A 24,523-nucleotide genomic window follows, 5' to 3' on the forward strand; every position below is an offset into this window, starting at 1 on the left:
TGTTTTATATTAAGTGACCCCCCTCAGGAGGTCTAGGGCCCTTCTCAGTAACTAAACACACTCACACTTGTATAGCGAAGTATATGGATATTCACATTAAGTGGGATGACTAAGAGCTAGATAGCCTCATGCTAGTTCCCTGAATTAACTTTGCCTCTAAATGAGTTCAGGTCCATTCAGTTTTGCTGCCAAGTAAGTTATGGAAAAACTTCTGGGTTTTAGAGCTTTTTTGGTTTCAGAATGGCAGACAGCAATTATGGTCCTATATTAGAACTTACCTCATAGGATGGTTAGGAGGTGAGAGGAGATGCAAACAGCCAGCAGAGTGAGCTCTCAAAAAATGTGTGCTGCCGCTGGCTGCTGTCATCCCATTTAGAAGTACTAAAAAAGACTCGTGAGCCAAAGAGGGGTCAGCATTATCTGTGGCTGCAGTGTTAAGATAGAAATAAATTTATTTTGGGAAACTATCCATCAATGATCTTAAAATATGACAGGTGACAGTCTGTTTTAAACTGGATCATTTTGTTAAAGGGAAAGGTTTGGAGAAAGATATTAAGATTTTAGTTGGGAGAAAACGTGGTATCTCCTAAGGATAGTGTTATTGCCTGGATATATGTATATTTTCTTTTATAATCTCAGAAGCTGCTGCCTAGGTACCATGGAGAGACAGCTGGGGAAAAACAGAGGTGGCTTTGATGCAGGATGCTTACCAGGGAGTCTTTCTCAGACTTGAAGAAGTCCCAGCGAGTCTCCCAAAAGACTTTTGGTCCAGGAGACTGTTACGGGTCTAATCTGTGATTTTTTTTTTTTTTTTTTTAAGATTTTGTTTATTTGACTGAGAGACACAGCGAGAGAGAGAACACAAGCAGGGGGAGTGGGAGAGGGAGAAGCAGGCTTCCCGCCAAGCAGGGAGCCCAATGCTGGGACCCTGGGATCATGACCTGAGCTGAAGGCAGACGCTTAACGACTGAGCCACCCAGGCACTCCCTAATCTGTGGTTTTCATGTCCCACTTGTCTTCTGAAGCTTCTGAGCGCTTGTCAAGTTCTCCTGCTCTTTTATAGGCAAGGGGGAAAAAAAACCAACCCAGGAATTATTACCTGTTTGGTTTACAGTTCATGAAGTCAAATCAAGGTGTTTTAGGTGACCCAGGCCCTGATACTGCATCGTTTAGTCGGCCAGACCTGCTTATGATCCTCGGAGAGCAGCGACCCCTTTGAGAATACTTTAGTGTTTTCCTAGGAGAAATGCCAGCTACATCCAAAGGTTAGGAACACTGCTTTCCTTGTGGGTAGTACACTCCTTGTATAATATTTTCTCCTCTGCTTAAGTTGCTGTTATGCGAGGCTCAGCAACTTGGCCAAATTTGCTTTGCCCCCGGCCCAGTGGAGTTCCGCCTCTGCATCTGTTGTGTCTGTAAGCGGGTTGGAACAGGGCTCCCAGGGTCGCCCCATTGTTCTTCCATGGCTTAGTGGTGTTGAGGTCACTCAGAGAACCCGATTGTTTCTTCCTCCACCTGGAACAACCATGGAGTGGTTTTACTTGAAGAGTTCTGTATGGTTTGGCCTGCCAGCCTGCAAAGCCAGGTGGTATAAAAACCCTAGACGTATCTTGAATCATTAAGTACTTCTTGGGTTTATTCATTCACCAAGTATTTATTGAATGCAGAAGCTAAGCGTGTGCAACAGCCCTCTCCCTCCACCACGTTTCTATTTGGAAAGGCTCTGTCGTGGCCAGGCGGTATTTACCTGTGGTTAGTTACTAAAAGTTGGCTTCATACTTGAAAAAAATCATTAGCAAAAATGCTTGGGCCAGACAAAGCAAGATAGTTCCACATTTGTTTAGACAAAGCAAGATAGTTCCACATTTGTTTAGAGCCTGGGTCTGTATAGGAGGTATGGTGACTCATGCATCTCTCTCTCTCTCTCTCTCCCCCCTTCCTTTTTTCCTTTTTCCCTTCCTTCCTTCCTTCTTCCTTTTTCTTTCTCATTCTAAAGTGTAACTGTTGGGACGCCTGGGTGGCTCAGTTGGTTGGACGACTGCCTTCGGCTCAGGTCATGATCCTGGAGTTCCGGGATCGAGTCTCGCATCGGGCTCCCGGCTCCGCGGGGAGTCTGTTTCTCTCTCTGACCTTCTCCTCACTCATGCTCTCTCTCACTGTCTCTCTCTCAAATAAATAAATAAAAAAAAATAAAATAAAATAAAGTGTAACTGTTCTCAGCTTTGATTTTTTTTTTTAAGATTTTATTTGTTTATTTGTAGGCAGAGAGGCAGGCAGAGAGAGAGGAGGAAGCAGGCTTCCTGCGAAGCAGAGAGCCCTATGCGGGACTCGATCCCAGGACCCTGGGATCATGACCTGAGCTGAAGGCAGAGGCTTTAACCCACTGAGCTACCCAGGCACCCCTCAACTTTGATTTTATTAAATTTGCTAACTGTGCTTCCCCTCCTTTTTCTTGAGTCCTTTTTTTTTTTTTTTTTTTTTTGAGAGAGACTAGGGTAAAGAAAAGCAAAGTGAGCCATGTGGGCAGCCCTGTCTCCTGCAGATAGCATGCTTTTCTCTCATTTCTTTGCTCTTGGTGGCTATGGCAAGAAGGTGGTGGGCAGTGGAGAGAAGCACAAAAGGAAGAAACTGCTGCCAAGTCACCGTGGGGGCGGGAGGAGGGACTGCTCCATATAGATGTTGAGACTTGCTGAAAACCCTCGAAGGGAGGACTCTGTCAGGCCTTCGGAAAAGCCTGTGGGGGAATGGGGTGGGGGCAGGGCCAGACACAGACCCCTCTCCCTCCCCCACCCACCATGCTCTGTCACCTCCCCGCCCACAGAAAATGCCATGGGGCGAAATGTTGAAACAAGAGAGGAATGTCCTAAATTAAAAAACTGTAAATGCCTCTCCAGGAGTTCAAATAAAAGTTTCATTTTAAAAGCAAAAGACATAAACTCATCACCTTAGTTTATTACTGAATTCTTTTGAACTCCTCAGAAGGGAACACTATAAACTCATGAGAGAAGAATGATTTATGATCCCCTCCTTATAATCTTTTCAATTCTGCAGGAGGCAGGGCAGACGGTAGGATCAGCTGGGGAGGCAGAGTTGGGGTGAGAGGGAGTCCCCCACAGGGACACAGCCAGCCAGGGCACCGGGCCAGGCCCTGCATCATACCAGGCGCGGAACCAATCTGTCGGCTTTCTGGGCCTCTTTTTTTCACTTCATGTCAAGAAACTGTTACGGCCTCCTTACTCTTCCACTATTTTCAGCTTCTGTGTCATTTAAGATCTTTTGAGATTCTAGTTTGGGGAGATTCTCTTTGCAGCTTTGAAAGGCATACTCGGTTGCCTGTGACAGTTGAAGTGCTGGGAAATTAAAATAGAATAAAATTGCCATTTCTGAAGAGCTTGCTACTGAAAGTAAGGGGTCGTTTTTAAACCATCCCCAAAGTACAGGAATCTGTATTTATGCTCTGGACATCTTAACCCTTCAGTTCAAAGTGTTTATTAAGCATCTTACGGGATGGGGAAGAAGTTTGAAGGTCGACTTTACTAGCTTCGGTTCCTCTGGCATCCATGTAACGGAGGGTCTCATGGCGGGAACACACGGCATGTGCTGGAGTTTCTAACAAAGCCTGCCTGGCCCAGATTCCATAAATGAAGGCAGAATTCACCTCCTCTCCTCCTCTTCCCACGTTGGAGTGGAACCTTAGGGATGGTTTGGAAAGACAGGCCTGCCAACAGGCGCGGACTGGCTCTTTCTGGTACAGGAGGACAGCGTGAGGAAATTCGTGGAAAGACAAGAAAGGCAAGGTCAAAGAGACCCAGCTCTGGCGGAGTGACCTCAGAAAGGTCCCTTCAGTTCAGGGACCCTTGGACTCCTCCGTGGGCCGTGTGTTGCCCTTGTCATTGTGTTGTGGGTCCTGCGAGATGTTTGCAGAGAGCTTTCCACAGAGCCTGGCTAGTGGTAAAATGCCTCATGGGAACATAAAAGCAGCCATCGTGTTTTGGGTGCTCGCTGAGTGCTAGGAGCTTTCCAGGCGGCATCTTTCATTGTCAAACTGACTCTGAGATCGTATCCCGATTCCCGTTTTACAATGAGGAAATTGAGTCCCGGAGAGACATTCTCTACGTGACCTAAGACCAGACGGCTCCCAAGTAGCCGACCTGAGATTGGAGATAAAGACCGGTCTATTGTCTCATCTGTGTTAGTTTCTTCCCTTTGCCCCCTTTTGTCTTCCCCAGTTTGTAGATAAAAATCGGATGCTTTTTCAGTAGCCACTGGTTTGGTTAGGACTTGGTTCCTCTTAATGGAGACCCAGCTTGAACCACGTTGAGCCAAAAGGGGATTTGCTCTCGAGGCTCCTGAGTGGCATCAGGGAACCCGTGAGAGGTGCTGCTGCTCTTCTAGAACACCCAACTCTGGGGCTCCATGCCAGCAGCTCTTCCCCAAGTCTTCTGTATATCTGCTTTCACTCCTCTCTCTCCACCTGCTTGGTAGGACACACAGCCCCCCCAGTATCCCTGGGCTTGACACTCCCTTGGTTTCGAGCCTGAAGGATTCCAGAAAAGGATTTGTTGGCCCATCTTGGATCTGGTGGTCACTTTTAATTTGGTCAGCTGTGATAGAGGGCTGGGAACACACAGAACTTAGCTTCCTGCCCAGCCATGTATGGGGAGTGGGAAGAGGAAGTGCTCTCCAGAGGAAAGCTGGTGGGGGACAGTGCTGGGCTACCCCCTTGCAGTCACCAACTCCGAGATGGGATCGTTAGCTGATGGGTGATGTCCTCAGTTTATCCTGAGTCATTCAGACAGGCACTGATGGGAAGGGACTTCTCTGGTTCGTGTGTACTATGAAGCGTTCGTTCCTCCCCTTGCCCTGAGCTGAGGCCCAGTCCCTGGTACAGACCGTATTTGTGAGGAGAGGTGAGTCCATGGGGCTGGAGGGGTCAGATGGGTTTTATAGAGAGGGGCTCTATGTATGAGTCTGGGAGAGGTAGGGGAGTAAGCTCCAGGAACGGGACAGAAAGAAAGGAAGCAAGAAGTTCTTCAAGGGGCATTGAAAGTTGCTGGGGAAGGAAGAGGCTTTTCAGGTTAAGGAGTGTAGTCTTAATTCCCTAGACTGGTTGGACAGGGAAGGATTGGGTTACTCTTTGCTGTTGGGTGTTTCTGGGAAGTGAGTGGTGCCCAGACGTCAATTCTCTTCAATGGCTTGGAGACATTCAAGCCAGTAGCATTGCTGAGGACACCTTGTGTTTGCCTTCATATTTCCTGTCTGGTCACCTGCTCTTCTTCTGTTTTCACATTTAGGTAAATGTGGTGTGTAGAGACAGTGTGGCCAATAGTGTGTGTCAGGGTGGAAAACTGCTCTGGCCTATAATCCCAGCTCTTCCGATAGACAGTGGGACACCCAGAAGAGAGATTGGCAGAGGACTGAACCCTTAAGTTTGCTCCGCCAACCCACATCCAGCCCTCAGAGTATCCTGGGAACTGCTTCACAAAGAATGAATAAAGACCCTAGAAGCCAAAATGACTGGAAAGAAGAAGAAAGACTCAGTGGATCTTCATTTTCTCAAGATGTTTGGGAGGAGAGGGAGCCTAGAATGGTTAGGACTTGGGTTTAGGTATCAGACTAACTTGAATTTAAGCCCCAGTTCCAACCCTTTAATCCGTGTGACCTGGAACAGTCCGTGGGCCCCTCGGCATGCTTCCACCTCTTCTATGGGAACAGCACCTAAAGGAGACAGTGCGTGTCAAGTGCTGGTCATGGTACAACTAGAAACACCAAGCAAAGTATAAGCCCTCGTGGCCCATCCTCTCCCTCCTGTGTTCCCCTTCAGTTTCTTTTAGCGCTCAAATTCCTATTACTTGAATAGTCTGTGGTGGTTGCCAGGAGCTATGGAGAGGGGAGGATGGGGAGTTCGGTGGGGACAGTTTCATGAAGAAGATGAGAAAGTTCTAGAGATGGATGATGGTGCGCAGATCTGTGAATGCACTTCCTGCCCCTAAACTGCATGCTTAAAAAGAGTTAAAATGGTAAGTTTCGTGTTATTTACATTTTCCCACAGTAAAGAAGTGGTATTACTTAATTACCTCCATAATAAGTGAAGTTTGATGGCAGTGGGTGTAGAGAAAGGAAGCATTTGGTTCCTGAAGCGATGGCGCGTGATCCCACCGTGAGTGATACTCGCGTCTGCTGGGTCCCGGCGGAAAGTAAACCCTGAAATCCTGTAAGGGGCGTTCTAGAGAGGTTCCAGGAGCAGTGAGGACAGAGACCAAACCCCCTTTGTCCATTAGGCTACCCCCAGGAAAATGTCCTTCATGGAGTGATTCCCACAATAGGGAGTTCGGGAAAAACGGAATTCTTTGTATTCTCTTTTCACGCCATAGCAGAAAACAGGAAAGTGACACTAACTGCCACCCACATATGTTTGAGTTTCTTCACCTAATACTAAACAGAACCTGATGTATAATACAGTGATAGGTGGTAGCTGGTCCTTAATGGACAAGGAATCATCCAGGGGACCGTCACTCCATGATGACAAATGGCCAAGCCTTTCTGCACCAGGGCTTTACTTTTCTGGCCATTGTTTCTCTGGGTTCTCTGATAAAAGTCAAAGCCGGTAAAATCATTGTGTAAGTGTTGATCTAGCATGGAAGTTCTCACAGTATGATCAGGGGACCCTTAGGTATTACCATCAATGGTCTCAGAAGACTGGAGCTGTTTTCATAATAACGCTATGATACCACCTGCTGAATCACTCATTCCTTCACAACTGTATGGTGGGCTTCTCCAGAGGCATCATTTTGTGTGGTGACTTCATTGTTCTGTTCACTAAGGGAACGTGTGCTCGAGTATTCTATGTTTTAAGGATTTCTCAGTTTTGGGGTGCGTGGCAGACTTAGTTTGTAGAGCATATGACTCTTGATCTCAGGGTGGTGAGTTTGAGCCCCACGTTGGGTATAGAGTTTCCTTAAAATTAAATAAATATTTCTTAGTTTTAATTCTTAATATGGCAAATATCAGTAGATATAACATGCAGAAACAGAAGTTCTTTGGGGTTCTTAATTTTCGAGACTATAAGAGGAGATCAGAGATTTGAGTGCACTGAACTAGCATGACATCCCCACGGAAAGATCATCTCCTAGAGCTTGGCTGAGGGAAAAGCCCTGATGAAAGGTTAGGAGAAGGGCACTTGGGTGGCTCAGTCGGGTAAGCCTCTGACTCTTTTTTTTTTTTTTTTTTTTTTTAAGATTTTGTTTATTTATTTGACAGACAGAGATCACAAGTAGGTGGAGAGGCAGGCAGAGAGAGAGAGGGAAGCAGGCTCCCTGTTGAGCAGAGAGCCCGATGCAGAGCTCGATCCCAGGACCCTGGGATCATGACCTGAGCTGAAGGCAGAGGCTTTAACCCACTGAGCCACTCCGGTGCCCCAGCCTCTGACTCTTGATTTCAGCTCAGGTCATGATCTTAGGGTCCTGGGACCGAGACCCCCATCAGGGTTGAAATTGAAATTGCTGCTTGAAATTCTGTCTTTCCTTTCCCTCTGCCTGTCCCCCACGGCACTCACTCTCTCAAAAAATAAAAAAACAAAGTTAGCAGAAATGAGCAGAAACTAGGAGACGGACGATGCAGGAACTAGAGATGAACGTGTTGTCATGAAATTATTCTGTTCTGTCATATCAGAGTCAAAGAGTGTTGGTTCTGAAGTTTAAATAATTGGAATAAAACCAATGGGTTGCTGTTTTCCATATTTAATAACAAATAACTGAACAATGAACTTAAAGAACTTAATAAGTAATAAAGATCTTACTATTTTGAGACTTGCGTTGGGATATGACCTTCAGCCTTGACCTTCGATAACAGAGCTTAACTAGGTAGGCCTTTCCTTAAGGCAAAAACTGGTGGCAACTTGGATCAGACTGCAGGGTTGTTTAAGAGCCTGTAGGTGTGAAGGGGGGGGTTTGAGGTGGGGGGGTTTTTATCCTCTAGCCTGCCCTTCTCATTGGGGTTTGTTTGTTTGGTTGGTTGGTTTTTTTTTTAAAGCGATCTCTTTTTTTTTTTTTTTTTTAAGATTTTATTTATTTATTTGACAGATAGAGATCACAAGTAGGCAGAGAGGCAGGCAGAGAGAGAGGAGGAAGCAGGCTCCCTGCCGAGCAGAGAGCCGGATGCAGGGCTCGATCCCAGGAGTCTGGCATCATGACCGGAGCTGAAGGCAGAAGCTTAACCCACTGAGCCACCCAGGCGCCCCCTCATTGGGGTTTTTGATCACAGAATGCATTTCCTTGGGTACCTGAATGGCCTGGCCAAGACCCAGTTAGCACTCTTCAGTATGAGATTCCCGTCTCCAGCAGGACGGTAGGACTGGAGTCTGACTCGATGTGGGAGAGGGGAGAAGGCAGCTGCCCCCCATCACAGGCATTGGCCTCCTCCATTCAGGGAAACATGGGGCACTGTGACTATACTGTGTTGCCAGGGTATTGCTGGGAGCACCATGTGCTTGTGGGCATTTACTTGTGTCAGACCTCCGAGCATGTTATCTGAGTCCTTTATTGCTGTGGTTCTCACCTGGAGGTGTGCCCTCCCTCCCAGCCCTGGGAACATTTGGCCATATCTGGAGACATTTTGGTCTCCCTCCCTCCCGGGAGGGATTGGGGATAGTGATTAGGGTCCCACTGGTACCTAGTGGTTAGAAGCCAGGGATCCTACCCAACATCTTAACAGCGCCCAGGACAGCCCCCCACAACAAAGAACCATCTGGCCCCAGATGTCAGTGGTGTCACAGATGAGGCACCCTGTCTTATGATGGACATATTTTCTCTCCCAAAGAAGACCTTAAATTCTACTTCTTCCTCTTTCCTTCTCTTCCCTGCCCCACTGCCCTCCAGTATAATGCCATGGTAGCCTTTGTGGTATGTTGTGGTGAAGTGCATGTTCAGTGTTCGAGCACATTCGTGTTTCCATGTGAGCAGTGCAGAGAGCCTGGATCTTGAAGCAAGCCGTGTGGTCTAAGAGTGAAGAGACTGCGGCTTCCACTCCGGTAGTAGCTGGGTAACTTCAGGCCACTTAATCTCTCTTTGCCTCCATATCTCTGTCAAGATAGTTGTGATGATTAAAAAAATGACGTATGTCAAGTTTTTGGAATGTGTGAATTCTCCACAAATATCAGTTTCCTTCCTTCTCTATACTTGCTCCTACCAAGCGGATGAAAGTCCTTTTTCTAAGGTGAGCTGAGGTGGGTTTGTTGTTGGAGAGGAAGTTTGGAAGGCTCTTTGGATTTATTTTTAGGGAACACTTGGGTAAATACCTCCCATATTTGGTTAAAAAGGAAAGCAGGAAAGGAACTTAGTAAAAGAAATCAGATCAGGAGGAAAAGATTGGCATGATATGAATGGAAAAAGGAAAAAACTCAGGGAATACCAACTTTTCTCCTAAGGTCACGTGTCTGATGTAAAAATCACAAACTCTTAATTTGATGCTTTTCTTCTCTACCTAAATCTTCCAGGAACCTCTTGGTTAAAAGGCTATATTAAGCACAATACCTTTTTTTTTTTTTTTTGAGTAGATCCACAACATTTTTAGCTATAAAAGGCTAACCAAAACCATCATTTGAAATCCACTGAGAGGCTTAAGGGAATTTTGAAGATAGAGTGAGCGACGAGACAAATGAACAAATGATGTGTCTGCCAATGCGAGGAGCACAGGCTGCTGGCCACCTCCCCGGACTGGGGGAAGCCTGGCTTGTGGATACTCCTTCTGGCTGTTGTCCCCTCCAGTTGAACCAGGCTCTCACAAATGAGGCTGTCCTAGGAAACTGGGAGTGTTACAGGCCGGCAGAAAAGCCCATTGAATATAGCTCCTGTTCTCGTCAACCTTTGAGAGGCCATTTTGAAGTATGAAGAAGTTAGAACCCAGCATAAGTCATTATAATATGTCTAATACCTTTCCCATGTCGGGTGACCTGAATCCCTCATACCTGGAGATACGCCCCAAAGTCCCATCTGTTCTCTGTTCTCAGAGGGGTCTTGCACATGCCCGGTCACATGTGTGAGTTAGCCCAAATAAGCAACAGTGGGCTGTCAGTCACTCAAAAGTGTTTATGGCCATGGCCATGGGCATCTCACATTTTGGGGGCTGTCTCGATAGTGGTTGCATGTCGTCAGTTTACAGTCTACCAGGACCCTGGAAAACCTGCACACGTGGTTGGACCATTGCACATTTTAGAACATTTAGGTTGCACCTGTGCAGGAGAGCACCCCACTGGGTCTGGAAGCTGGAGGAATGGGGACGTTGACGAGATCCCGGCTGCTAATCTTGGTCACAGGATCATGGTAGGCTGCAGACAAAAGCAATTTCTTTTCCTTAATCTGTCTTTTGTGTTTTTCTTTCCCAAAAGTACCATGTTTTATTTGTTGAAAGGTACCATTTCTGTCTTGGCGCTCTGGTTTTCCAAATCAGACATTGGGTTGGATGTTCTGACTAATGCTTTTTGTGCTTGGTTTGAAGCTGGAGGCAGTCTAAACAATTCCTTTGGGATACTGAAATACTTTAAATTCTGCATCATTTTTGCTAGTTATAAAAATAATAAGTGTTTCAACACATTCCAGTTGTCGTAAGCCCTGTTGGGTAAAATAAAAATCTAGTTAGTCTGAAGAATTCAAGACTATTTCTTGGGATGTATAAAGGCCCTGGGCTTCCACCATTACACATTAACCTAATGCTGATGGATTTTCACAAATATATCAACTCTTAAATGAATCTCAGAGAAAAGAATGTGAAATATGCAAGGAACTTTTGTTACCTTGGCTTGATTTTTAGAAACCAAATTTTAAAGTCTTGAGCTTGAAAAGCTTTCTTTCTCATCTCTTTATAAACATAGTAGTTTGGTTTTCAAAAGTGAGTTATTTTCTTAGTGTTTTTCCTTTTCTCAGAGTTTCAGTTGATAGGATTTTAACAGTTTTTATTGCCTCTAATTTTAAAAGCACACCCAAAATATAGCACTCATTCATTTTACTATTTCTGTAACTAACAGAATTTTCTGGTCCCTTTGTCCCTTTTTTTTTTTTAAGTATGTAAGCAGTATAATAATTTTGACCACCATTTTTATGTTCCTGATGCCAAGAACAGTGCAAAGTACATATAGTAAGCAGTCAGTAAATGTTTGTTGCATGAAATCATTAATTGTGGGTAATTTAAAAATAAAAGGGGGAAAAAACCCTTTGATTGTCTGCTCTAACACAGGTACTCTCACTTTTAGTTTATGCCCTTCCAGTGTTCTCCTCTGAGCCTGATTTCTAATGTAATTATTATGAAGGCACACATCTATTTGGCCTTTTGAACTTAATAATGTAGTCATTTTACCAATTTGCTATTATTTTCATAACCTATCATTTTAATGGCTGCTTACTATGACAGACCATGATTTAGTTGACCATTTACCCCAGGATTTAATATCTAAATACCTTCTGTTTTATTTTTAATCCTTACAAATAAACCACACTGAAACCTTTCTTTATGTAGGGTTGGCTTCCCCCCCGCCCATCTCCTTGAATTAGTCCCTTATGGTAGTATTCGAGGAGGAGATTACAGATCAAGGGATATGAACATTGTTTATGACTCTTGAGGCAAACACAAAGTGCTCTCCAGGAAAGTTCCTCAGTTTATCCTATCAAAAAAAAAAAAAATCATTTTTCACATAAACAATGCTAATAACATTGACCATTATCATTAATCCATTTTTTTTTTAGTAATTTGAAAGGTAAAAATAGTACTTTATTGTTTTTATTGGCATGTCCTTGATTATTGGCAAATGTTAAACTCTAAGTAAGCTTTTTTCCATCTACTAATTAAATTTCCTGTCTTGTGAATTTTCTGTTCAGGCCCCTTGCCTCTTTATAAGGATGGATTTTAATGTAGATTTTTTTTAGTTTTATTATTATTTTTTTAAGATTTTATTTATTTATTTCAGAGAGAGAGACAGAGACAGAACATGAGCAGGAGGGAAGAGGGAGAGGAAGAAGCAGGTTCCCCACCGAGTAGGGAGCCTGATAATGGGAATCAATCCCAGAACCCTGGGATCGGGGCCCGAGCAGAAGGCAGACACTTAAACAGCTGAGTCACCCAGCCACCCCGATTTTTTTTTTTTTTTTCCTAGTGATGTATTCATTCCTTGTCTTTTGGAGTTTTTCTTATCTGTCCATTTTATTTTATCTTTGTTTATTTGCTTAGCTTTCTTGGCATGCAGGAGTTTAAAAATTTTATGTGATCGTGATTCCTTAATGATTTCTTCTCTTGCTGCTAAACTTAATTATTCTATTCCCTCTCTTGCAAACTTAGAGTTATTTTTGCCTTTTCTACTTTTTCTGTGATCACTGTTTTCCTTTTAAGGTAGTACATCTTTAAATCACTCAAAATTTATTTTGATGTGTAATATCAGGAAGTGTCTGTGTCTCTCAAAGTTCTTCCAACCCCTTTTAAGTCATTTCCTTCATTTTATGTATCTTCCTTCTTGAAAAAAGTAATTGACTCTGTTCTCCTGAATTCTAGAGTAGGGTCATATTCTGTAGTACCTCCTGTCAAATAAACTCCGTGTCCCTTTTTGGGCCTGTACCATACTGTTTCCATTTTTGTTGTTTTATTTTTTTAAGAGTTTAGCATTTTTGTTGTTTTCAAATGTATTTCCAGAGCTAAGTGGAATATGCTTGTGTGAACTCACTAGAAAGAATTCGTTGGTAAATCAACAAAGCAGATGCCTTTTTGTGCTGTTTAGACCAGGGAATCCTAATTAATCCTCATCCACTCTCACCCAGTGCATCATATCCCTGCCCCAACTGTCAGCCTGGAGAGTTGCTTTCATGTCCCATGTTCATTGTCACAATTGCCATAACCAAGTTTCACTCCATTTCAGCATGCACACATAATTTTTTTTTTTTTTAAGTAGGCTCCACACCCAACACAGGGCTCGAACTCGGGATCCTGAGATAAGGAGTTGCATGCTGTATAGATTGAGCCAGCCGGGCGCCCCAGTGTACACATAATTTTTTATTAGGAAATGTACGCTGTGGTTAAAACCAACTAAACAGCCTATTTCAACTTCAGGTTGTCCAAGATTGTTTCACCACCAAAACTTTCCTACCCAGTTCTGTTTTGGAAATATGCATTCAGATCGACTCTGTACAGAAACAGAACAGAAATGGCTGATCAGGTTGTTGTCTTGTGAAGGTTTACTCGTTTTTTTTTTAAATGTACAGTTGTTTTTAGTGTATTCATGGAATTGCGCAGCCATCACCCCCATCAGTTTTAGTATTTTCCTGTTCTTTGTCTCTCATAGATACAAGTCTATTATCAAATACGTGATTTTCCATCATTTCCAGAAGATACCCCTTATCCTTTCACAGTCATTTCCCTTTCCTTCTGGACATTTCTTACCAGAGGAATCATTCAATATGTGCTCTTTGGTGTCTAGACATTCTTTTGTCAGGGTCCTTCCATGCTGCGGCATGCATCAGTATGTCATTTTTTCAAAAACGATTTTATTTATTTATTTAGAGAGAACGTGCACAGGCGGGGCTAAGCGCATTGGGAGAGGGAGGAGCAGACTCCCTGCTGAGAAGGGAGCCCCAACCGGGGCGATCCCAGGACCTGCTCAGATCATGACCCAAGCCAAAATCAGACGCTCAATCGACTGAGCCACCCAGGTGCCCCCACTGTGTCATTTTTTTAATTGCCAAATAATATTCCATTGTATGTTGTTTATTGCTTGCTTATTTATCAGTGAATGGACATTTAGATTACTTCAACCTTTCAATTATTAAGGATAATACGTTTGTGACCATTTGTTTACCAGAGTTTGTGTAGACAGGTTTTCATTTCTCCCGGGGTAAACAACTAAGAGTGGAATTGCTGGGTCATGTGGTAACTATGTTTAACCTTCTGAGGAACTGCCAGACTGTTTCCCAAAGTGGCCACACATTCTACATTACCACCAGCAGTGTATGATTTCTCCACATCCTAGCCAAGCCTTGTTATTATCTGTCTTTTTGATTACAGGCATCCTAGTGGGTATGAAGTGGTATCTCATTGTGGTTTTGACTTGCATTTCCCCGGTGGTGAATGATGTTGAGCGTCTTTTCATGTGCTTATTGGAAGTTTGTATATCTTCCTTGGAACCGTGTCTATTCAGCTCCCTTGTCCATTTTTTAAAAATTCATGATTTATCTACCACTGAGTCATAAGAGTTCTCTATATATCCTTATATATAAGGGATACACATCCCTTATCAGAGATATGATTTGTAAATATTTTCTCCCATTCTGTGAGTTTTCTTTTTACTTTCTTGATGATGGCCTTTACTGCACAAAATTTTTAAGTTCTGATGAAGTCCACCTGATCCATTTTTTTCTTTGGTTGCTTGTGCTTTTGTTATTATATCTTAGATATGAGACCTCATAGTTGTCCTTACTGTGGTATTTTACATGGTCATATACTGAAGGACCTTCTAGGGTTTGTAATAAGAATTTATTCTCTCTGTGGAAGCTTAAACTTATCAGAGGGCCGGGAAGCATTGATCTCTCTATGTTGCTGGTCCTGCTTTCCTGGATACTTTGATTTCACCTGGGACATCTAACCACAGCAGTCTCCACACATCCTATGGCAGGAGGATGAGAGACCACTAGGCATGCCAGTGGTCAGGACTTCAGTTCCAGCTTAGTAGCTGAAATGGCTGGGTTGAAAATATGGAAAGACAGCAGAGCTACTGCCCAGCCTCCTCCTCCTTTTTTTTTTTTTTTTTTTTTTTTTTTTAAGATAATGGTTCTGGAAGATACTGGCCTGCCACTTCCTAAAATCCTAGCAAGTGCCCACGAATGCAGATGGTCCTGCTGACCAGCCCTAGGGGTCCCATTTCTTATGGCTTTAGGATTCTATTCCATCAGGTCTAAGTGGAGAAGACGAGACAGTCTGTCAAAATAAAGGTAAGAGAGGTGCGGTTTTTGAAATGCGAAAGAAAGGATGTAGGCTAGTGACAGCTGTCAGTAAGACTCCCACCCCCGCTGTGCTTTATAGTGCCTTTGAAAAGATAACAGCTCAAAGGGCCTGTTTTAGAATGTTCAACATCTAGCAAGTGTTTCCAAAATAATTTTTCTCTCCAAGGTCTGCTGATGAGCACCAGACTGAAAATAATTCCTCTCACTAATGGCTGGTCTCTTGTTCTCAGAAGGGGGTGTAGGTGCCTTGGGGGTGGGGGGTGGTCATCGACCAGGATTCTGTGCTCCTAAAAACAGCACCCACGGGCACGCAACCCATGCAACTCAACCTTCTGTCGAGTTCTCTTCAGAAACCACAGCCTGTCTGGAAGGGCTGACTTCAGGCCATGCAGCCTTCGGCAAGTGCGTGCTTCAGACAGTACCTGGCAGGAGTGGGAGCAGATAGACAGGCGCACGTGGCAAGGGGAGACGGTTGCTCAGCGACTTCACACTTACTGGAACCGAGACTGGTTTCCCAAGTTCTTTTTTATGATGCCAGAAGCACCAAGAAAAGGCAAAAAAAAAAGGGGGGGGGGAGTTATTCTGGGTCATTCATATCATCCGAAATACTCTTTGTTTGAGCACGGCATGTTTCCTGTCATACAGTCTTCAGTCCTTCTGCTGGTATTACAATGCTGTTGGCTTTTATAACATGATTGTGATTTAAAAAAAAAAAAAAAGTGTAGTTGGCTACCATACAGAATTTTTACTTGGCATGGAAATGGACTCTTCCCTAAAGGTCAAAATAGAATCAGTTTGTTTTGCAAAAGGATTACCTGTGGAATTGCTTTCAACTGTTCACGCTGCCCCACAAACTCCACCCTGCCCACCCCCACACCCCACTGTACACCCGTCTCTTCAGAAGCAGTTCTGTTGTTCAAAGCTGCATCTCTGACCAGGCCCCGCGCTCGTCATCTGTGCTGAGGTTGGGCTCTCTTCTGTGCAAGGAGAAAATAAGAAAATTGCCTGTTTTAGGCAATGCAGGTGTGTTTCAGAGATTTAGAGTTAAGAAGTCAAGTAAATATTTTGGCAGCCCAACAAAGGTAAGAAAGGGAGAATGCACCTAATGGGCTTCTCAAATTACAGGCCTGTCCAAACACTTGCCTTCCTCCAGAGACACTGGTCAGGGCCGGAGGCCCCCTTGCGGGGTGCCGGCTGCAAGGCCCAGCTGAGAAGCCGGCTCGCTTCTGTCTCTGGTCCTGCCTGGCCCTGTGCCAGGTGGGACACTTGGGCTTTGATCCAGTCCCACCCGAGAGAAAGATACTCATCAGTAAGCAGGAGATCTGTCCTCCACAGATTCTAATCCTAACGCTTCCTCTTCCGGGCGGAAAAAATTCCCAGAGAGCCTTTTCTCCCCTTTTAAAAATCAGAACCATGAAGAAACTGGGCACAGAGTCTCAGAAACCAGCCTCAGTGTGACTTCGTCCACCTCTGGGCCTGGGAGGCTGACAGCTGTGGCAAGAGGGCCAGGACCCAGCATGGCTCAGGGCTGCTAGTCTTCTGGGCTCGGGATCTGGGCATCCAAGCACGGCCCATGCCTGCCTGTCTAGGTGGCTTCCCTGTTGCCTGGTTTAAGAACAGAGACATCCCAGAAGGAGGGAGCTCTGACCTGCTCGTGGCGTGTCTCCGTCAAGCTGTGCTTTGTGTCTCTTCTAACGGAAGGGCAGACATAGAAGCTGCCTCTCTTCCTTGCCCTCCCCCAGTGGCTTCCACCGGATCACCTTGGCAGGGCCTCATCCGAGGAGGAGGCCGAGCAGAGGGGCAGGGAGGAGGGAGGAGGGTGGCGGCTGCACTGGCGGCTCCTTTGATCACCTCCCGCCCCGGTTCCAGGCCCTGCCGCCAGCAGGCCAGCCAAAGGCCTGGCTCTACTGATCTGATGAGGTGCTGAATAGGACCCGAGGGGCAATGACGGGAGCGAGAAGAAAGCCTCGAATGAAAAGGAAACCCCGTGAACCTACTCGGCTTCATTGGCCAGATTTTCCTACCAGGGAGCCGCTCAGTTCCTGCCAGCCCGGGCTGCCCGCCCCTCACACCGGCCCCTCCTGTCTCTGCTTTTCAGACTCTGTGTGTGTTTTGTGTTTGAATCACGGCTGCTCTCCCTGGTTCTCAGGCTGGGAACCCACTGTGCCTGTTTCCATGGTCACTGGGAAGCTCTTAGCGCCATGTGCTTCAAAGGGAACCTTTCCCCTCCCAGCGCTTGCTGCTGCCTGCCCCAGGCGGCCACACAATGAGTGGCTCCTCCGAGCCAGGCCTCTGACCCTTGCATGCCGGGAGGAAAACCTTGCCTTCGCCGACTGAGGCCGTGTTACCTCCCAGAAGTCCCCCTCAGCAGACCGTGTGCTTGTGCACGCACCATGGCCCACGGGTCTCACGTGCGCCCTCATAGGTTTAGATGGGATGTGGAGATTACAGGTAAGAGTTTGGGAGTCTTTCTGAAATTAAAGAAGAGAGCAGAGCCTAAGCCCCTGCAAGGAGAAGAGGCGGCCTCCTTTGGGATGGTAGAGGGGAAAGAAGAGGAAGGTTTGAATTGGGACAGGTAGTGGACCCCGGACACCATGTGGAACTGTCTCAGCTGGCCCCAGGGTCTTCGGGGTCTGTGCTCACTCCTCCTGGGCCACAGATGCCCACCAGGTTTGAACTTGGTTTTTGCTCATTTATTGAACAGTGCAAAGGAATGAAGCCTCTCACATCTGAGTGGAGAGAATCGGTGGTTTCATGGTCTTGGGGGGCTGCTACATGTTGATGCTGGAATTAAAAGGTCAGTGTCCCGTGAAGAGCTGGTGTTTTAGATGCCAAGCCAGCCCTCCTCGCTTGGAGCTCAGGGTGTTCACTTCTGCCTTGGGCTTATCGAGCTACAGAGAGCATTGTGGGAAATCAGGTTTCTTGAGCTGTCAGTTTCCTACCAATCTTTACCTTTTGTAATACTTTGGTCATATCTCCTCTTTTTCTTTGGCTCCCTTTGCCCTTCTACAAAAACTCTTTTTCTTTCCTTTTTTATAAAACTATCTGAAATTGTACCTCTCTCACTTGTATGCTCAGACAATGCAGGAGGGCCTGTGAGGATGACACAGTTTCTCTATATTAAAAAAATGTCCTCACCACCATGTCCCATTTGGTGGGCAGAATCCATGCTCCAAATCGTATTCTTACTCGTGGGAGTTAAAGATCCAAGACCGTTCAGAGCCTGGACATGGAATCTGGAGTTTGCTGATCATGCGTGGTCTCCGTGGAGATGATGACTCCCCCCCCACTCCATGTTCTGAGCTAACTCCTTCCAGATTCTTTCCCTGACTTGACATGTAGAAGTTAACAGTGGCATGATTAACTTTAGCTCTTTGAGGTGTCAGGCATGTGTCTTGAAGAAACTAGGAAAGAGGGATTAGGGTTCAGATTCACTTGAACCTTCTGGGTTTTATATATTTCCTTTTTCTCCACTGTCAAGCCTGTCTAACTTGGATATGGCTCTTCAAGGCTTAAAGAATGAGTACCTTTTTCTTTCTTTCTTTTTTTTAAAGGATTTTATTTATTTATTTGACAGAGATCACAAGGAGGCAGAGAGGCAGGCAGAGAGAGATGGGGAAGCAGGCTCCCTGCTGAGCAGAGAGCCTGACATGGGGCTCGATCCCAGGATCCTGGGATCATGACCTGAGCTGAAGGCAGAGGCTTTAACCCACTGAACCACCCAGGTACCCCTGCCTTTTTCTGTGTGTACTTTCTGTGTGTCCTCGGGACAGAGCTAAATGGTGGAGGGGCGTGGGATTGACTGGGTACCACTGGAATCCGTGCAGGTGAAGAGTGCATCGGTGATGACCCTTGGCTTGAATGTCCTGGCTCTTCAGAAGAAGATTATTGGTTTTTCATTGGTCACACCAACGACTGTTCTTGTTGGCAGCTTTACTAGAAGGATTAAGAAATTGGATGTCTCTCACCACTCGCAATTGATTCTCCAGTCGAGTTGTGTGGCAGTGATAATCTAGGTGACCAGTTGATCTGTTAACCAAGAGGGTTTATTCAGCTATGGGGCCAGGGTTTGTATTTTATGGTATGCATGTGTATAGGATATTGAATTTTCGCTACCCAAACCCTTCTTTGCCCTTGTTGCCCTGGTCCCTTGAGGTTCAGCACACAGCTCTGGAGTATCCAGTGGGGCTCCAACCGCCCTTTTAGGCATAGCAAGGCCATCATGGGGAGAGAACTGGGAGGGACTCCTTCAGGTCTGGGCTTAGTCTGGATTTTTCTCTGGCCCAGTAGCATGTTTGCAAGGAAGGCTTCACCGAAGAGATGAAACTCAACTTTGAAGAATGGGTGGGCTTGGGGTAAGGAAGGGATGGAGGGGGGAAATCAGAGGAGCAGGGCCAGCAGGAGCAGAAATAATGCATGATGTATCCCAGGGCCAGTCAGAGAGAGTGACTCAACGGGGCCTCCTGTTTTTATCAGAAGATCCCTTTGGCAGAGAAGTCATTTCCAGGGAATCTTTGAAGAGGTGTGCAGAATAGGAGCATGCCGTGGAGGGGAGGGGAACGTGTTCCCAGCAGAGGGAACAGGACGTGCTTAAGTCTAGAAATAGATTGCCAGTTTGGGCACTTCTGTGATGTTGCCGTAGATTGCTGTTCTATGGCAATTTAAGTAAAAGAGAGGGATACAACTTAGCGTATTAGAGACCTTAAAATGTAAAATCCAAGAGAATTTTTACAGGAATGAGCTAAAGTGGTACTTGGTGGAACTTGCCCAGTCAACATAAAACATAAACAGGACTCCAATTTTCCTTCTCTGTGCGCGAATTCTTTTCATCCTGAATCCACTCCCTCCCCCCAAATTGCCGTTCAGTGTAAGTAACTAAAAGTGACTGTTTTAACCACTTTTTAAAAGATTTTATTTATTATTTGACAGAGCGAGAGAGATCACAAGTAGGCAGAGAAGCAGGCAGAGAGAGAGGGGGAAGCAGGCTCCCTGCTGAGCAGAGAGCCCCAATGTGGGGCTCGATCCCAGGACCCCTGAGATCATGACCTGAGTCGAAGGCAGAGGCTTTAACCCACTGAGCCATCCAGGCGTCCCCGTTTTAACCATTTTTAAGTGTACATTTATTTCTGTGGCATTAAGTACATTCACACTGTTGTGCAGCTATCCCCACCGTCCATCTCCTGGATCTTTCATCTTCTCCAGCTGAAACTGTCTCATTAAACACTAACTCCGCATCCCCCCTCCCCAGCCCCTGGCACCCACCATTCTCCTTTCTGTCTCTCTAAATTTGACTACTCTAGGTATGTCATATAGATTGGAATCATTTAAAATTTGTCCTTTTGTAAGCTTTCCATTTAGCATGGTGTCTTCAAGATCCATCCCTGTTATAGCATGTATCAGAATTTCCTTTTTGTGGTTGAATAATACTCCATTGTATGTATATACCGCATTTGTTTATGCGTTCATTTGTCGATGGACATGTAGGTTGTTTCCACCTTTTGGCTGTTGTGATGGTGGACACAGGTATACAGATGTCTCTTTAAGACTCTACTTTCCTGGGCACCTGGGTGGCTCAGTAGGTTAAGTCTCTGCCTTTGGCTCAGGTCATGATTTCAGGGTCCTGGGATCAAGCCCCACATCGGGCTCTCTGTTCAGCAGGGAGCCTGCTTCCCCCTCTCTCTCTGTCTGCCGCTCTGCCTATTTGTGATCTCTGCCTGTCAAATAAATAAAATATTTAAAAAAAAAAAAGAGTCTACTTTCCCCTCTCTCTCTCTCTCTCTCTCTCTCTCTTTTTAAAGATTATTTTAGAGAGAGGGCATGAGTTGGGGGAGGGGGAGAGAGAGTCCTCAGGCAGACTCCCTGCTGAGCGTGAAGCTATCATGGAGGCTCCTTCCCATGACCCATGAGATCACGACCCGAGCCAAAACCACGAGTCATCCAGGCACCCCAAGGATTTCAATTCCTTTGGATATATATACCCAGAAATGGAATCGCTGGATCATACAGTATTCCATGCTTAATTCTTTGAGGAATCACCATAACATTTTCCATAATAGTTGCACCATTTCACATTCTCACCAGCAATATACAAGGATGTCAGTTTCTCCACATCCTCTCTGCACTTCTTGGTGTCTGATAGGATTGTTTTTCGGTTTGGGTTTTGTTTTAATAATAGCCATCTTAAGAGGGGTATGAGGTGGTTTGTCATTGCAGTTTGATTTGCATATCCTAATGACTAATGATGCTGAACATCTTTTCATGTGCTTGTTGGCTGTTTGTGTATCTTCCTCAGAGGCCTGTTAAGCACTTTGCTCAGTTTTTAATCAAGTTGGGTTTGTTGTTGTTGTTGTTATTGTTATTGTTATTGTTGTTGAGTTGTAGGGGTTCTTTCTATATTCTAGCTGTTAACCCCTTCTCTGGTATACATGATTTGCAGATATTTTCTCCTACTCTTTGTGTCCCTTTTCACTCTGTAAAGTATCCTTTGATTAGAAGAAAAGTTTTTAATCTTAATCAAATCCACTTTTTTTTTTCCTTTTGTTGCCTGTGCCTTTGGTGTTTTCTCTGTTTGTTTGTTTTTTTGAACACATAGAAAGTTATACAAACATGTCTCACTACTCACCCTTGGTGTGTGATGTACTCTTGTCCTGAGAATTCCAGAAAGGGAGAGAAATCTTGCTTCTTGGGCCAGACCCTCGATATGTTAGAGGATGTGCTATTGTAGATACAGAGAATGATAGGAACTGGCCAGAACGTGCCCTAGGCTGGCCACAGGGGTCCGGCAAGCTGACTACACTATTCTGTGGTGAACCTCTTGTAAATGGGGATCTCCTGTCCGCCTCCATGGCCAGCTGCCACCAGCCCCACGGTGTGAATGGCAAGGAAGTGGGGGCTGGCGGCTGGCTGGACTCCAGGATGCAGCCTTTGCTGGCGGAGAACCAAGGCGGAGGGGGAAAAACACTCTTGTGTATGAGAGAAATAATGCTAGCTCCAAAACCTATAATTCCCAAGTTTAAAAAAAAAAAAAAAAGAAAGAAAGAAAAAAGATTTTTTGACCAAACTGTGCTTTTATCTTTGGATTCTGAATGGGAGATTGTTCACACAGCTAAGCTGGCTGCAGAAGCCAGGCCAGTTAAAACAATATGCAGGCAGCTCTACTCCAAGTAACCAGAAACTGTTGGCTCAAAGGAGCCCGAACCGAGGAACCAACCTGCCGGGAGAGGTTTTCCAAGTAACTCCAAGCAACGGCCTGAATGTAAATCCTCCTGCTGGGGAATGGCACTTTGGCAAATGAAGACCCTAATTAGAGATGGAAGGGTTTCTATTTTGTTTTTCTTTAATCCTTACCCTGGGGCCTTTGCAGGGCCGCCATGTCTCTGCTTGTGTGCAAAGAAATTTCCAGCTTCTCTTTGTAACAAGATCCTCTTTTGGGAAAGAAGCAACAAGCCGACAATGTGGGCCCACCACAGCCGGGGGACCCTGCCACCAGCTTAACCCAAAACAAAGAGCTTGGTCTGGGCCCGAGAGGCTGGGTCACCTGGATTGGCCGGTCGTTTGAAGTTCTTGGCCAAGTTGGATCTTATACCACCCCCCACCCTGTGAGACACTTAAATCCATGCTTAGACTGCACATGATGTTTCGTAAAGTCCCAAAGGAGAACAGAAGTGAGAACAAAATGCAAAGCAATTAAGGGAGAACTGCCGCTCTGAGACTCCAGGGCCAAGGTCAGATTTGAAATGGGTGGTGGGTCCCTCTTACCTCTTCAGCCTTCCACATGCTTCTTTGCCTGTTTGATCTGGGTGGAGGGGCTGTGCTCTTTTTCAAACTGATCACCTGTTAGTCCCCCGGATATGCACGGATATCATGTAGAGAAGCTGCACATGCCCGTTCTCTTTAGTTTAGGTCTGTGGTGGTGATATTGTTGACCCACCCAGGTCCCCTCAAGGGCTTAGAACTGATGGTCTCGCTCTTTTTTTAATGTCTCTTTGGTCCTAGAAAGGCAAATGAGCAGTGTTCTCTGGGTCCAGAATATCAGGCTGTCTGTAAACTATAGAACTGGTTTTAGACAATTCTGGATAAAAAATAAGTACAACTGAAGGGCCTTTTCAGCCTTTCAGGATAGTCGATCCTGGAGACAGTCATTGTCCTTCACGTTGCTAAGTGTGGGAAGGGCACGTGAGAATTTCATGCACCCGCGAATCGAACGCATTCCCAGAGGGCTGTTAACTTCGTTGTTCAGTTCGCTGCTGCTTACAGGATGCTTGTGCCCAAGTGACTTCAGGATTGATGAGGGGAAGTTACACATGTTTGAGTCACATGTAGGAAAGGTGCTTCTCCTGAGCTTCTGCTCCGTGCTGAGCCCCAGGCTGGGCTCGTCCACAAAGAGTCTTCTTTCTTCTTCTTTACTCTTCCCAAGTCTGTGAGCTGCTCGATACTCCACGTGAGATAAACGCACTGAGTCTCTGGAGGGGAAGAGACTTGGCTGTAGCCACCACACACAGAGCTCTGTCCAGGCCCCAAGCTAACTTCAGACCAGCTCGCTCTGGGCCACCTCAGTTCTTCACACATCAGTTCTGTCCTTTGAACTTTGAAGTTGAGCCTCCAGATGGTGGTTGTGCCGCTTCTGCATAGGTAAAAGGACAGACCGACAGATTCCTAACCGATAGTTTGTACCCACCCCTGCCCACCCCCCTCCACCACCATTGGTGGGGAGCCCAGTACTGCCGGGGAGCCCAGTGCTGCCGGAGAGCCACCCATTCCTGGTTGGTACGTGCTGGACGGATGTGTCCGCTGCATTTAATTCCCAGAAGTCCCCAGCTTGCTCACACTGTCTAAAGTTAGGTTTCAGGGAATCCCAAGATGTTTCTTTTTCAACTCTATGCTTGTGGTTAGGCCACTGCCGCTCTTTGGAGATAAATGGCCCGATCCGTTTGCTGCCTGGCAAAACCAGGGCCGTGAAGTGCTGTGACCTCAGTGCTAGTCACTGTCCCTGTTCCAGCTTTTCCTTCTTGGTTTAATTTTCAGTGGTGTTTGTAGAAACTACAGAAAGTCATTGGGAAACAGGTAGACTGAGAAATAAAAAGAAAACTGAGGTTTTAAATGCCACCTCGATCCTTCTAAAAAGACAAGACGAAAGAAAATCTTATTTTGTGTCCATGATTTATTCTGTTGCTCTTTGGGAAGCATGGTGCTTAAATGACAGAACGAGATAGCAACTCTACCCTTGTCATTATCGGAAATCTTCACTATGTTATACTGATAGCTAATTTAAAGCTGTATCAAACTAAAAGATGGGGTCAGGGGGAAAGCTGATCATTTCCATGTCACCTTTTAATTGTACATGTGGCTCAGTGGGTTAAGCCTCTGCCTTCAGCTCAAGTCATGATCTCAGGGTCCTGGGATCGAGCCCTGTGTCAGGCTCTCTGCTCAGCAGGGAGCCTGTTTCCTCCTCTCTCTTTGCCTGCCTCTCTGCCTACTTGTGATCTCTCTCTCTGTCAAATAAATAAATAAAATCTTTAAAAAAAAAGAATCTACTAAGCTTGTAATGATGA

At 45.5% G+C, this 24,523-nt stretch overlaps 1 protein-coding gene across 1 annotated transcript in view; it reads left to right on the plus strand.

Moving 5' to 3' along the window:
- The window catches only part of ZNRF3 (zinc and ring finger 3), a 152,300-nt gene that overhangs the window by 94,820 nt on the left and 32,957 nt on the right, over positions 1-24,523 (plus strand). The window lies entirely within an intron of this gene.

Source organism: Lontra canadensis, unplaced genomic scaffold (assembly GCF_010015895.1).
Source record: "Lontra canadensis isolate GAN:19392208 unplaced genomic scaffold, GSC_riverotter_1.0 scaffold87, whole genome shotgun sequence".
Lineage (NCBI taxonomy): Eukaryota > Metazoa > Chordata > Mammalia > Carnivora > Mustelidae > Lontra > Lontra canadensis.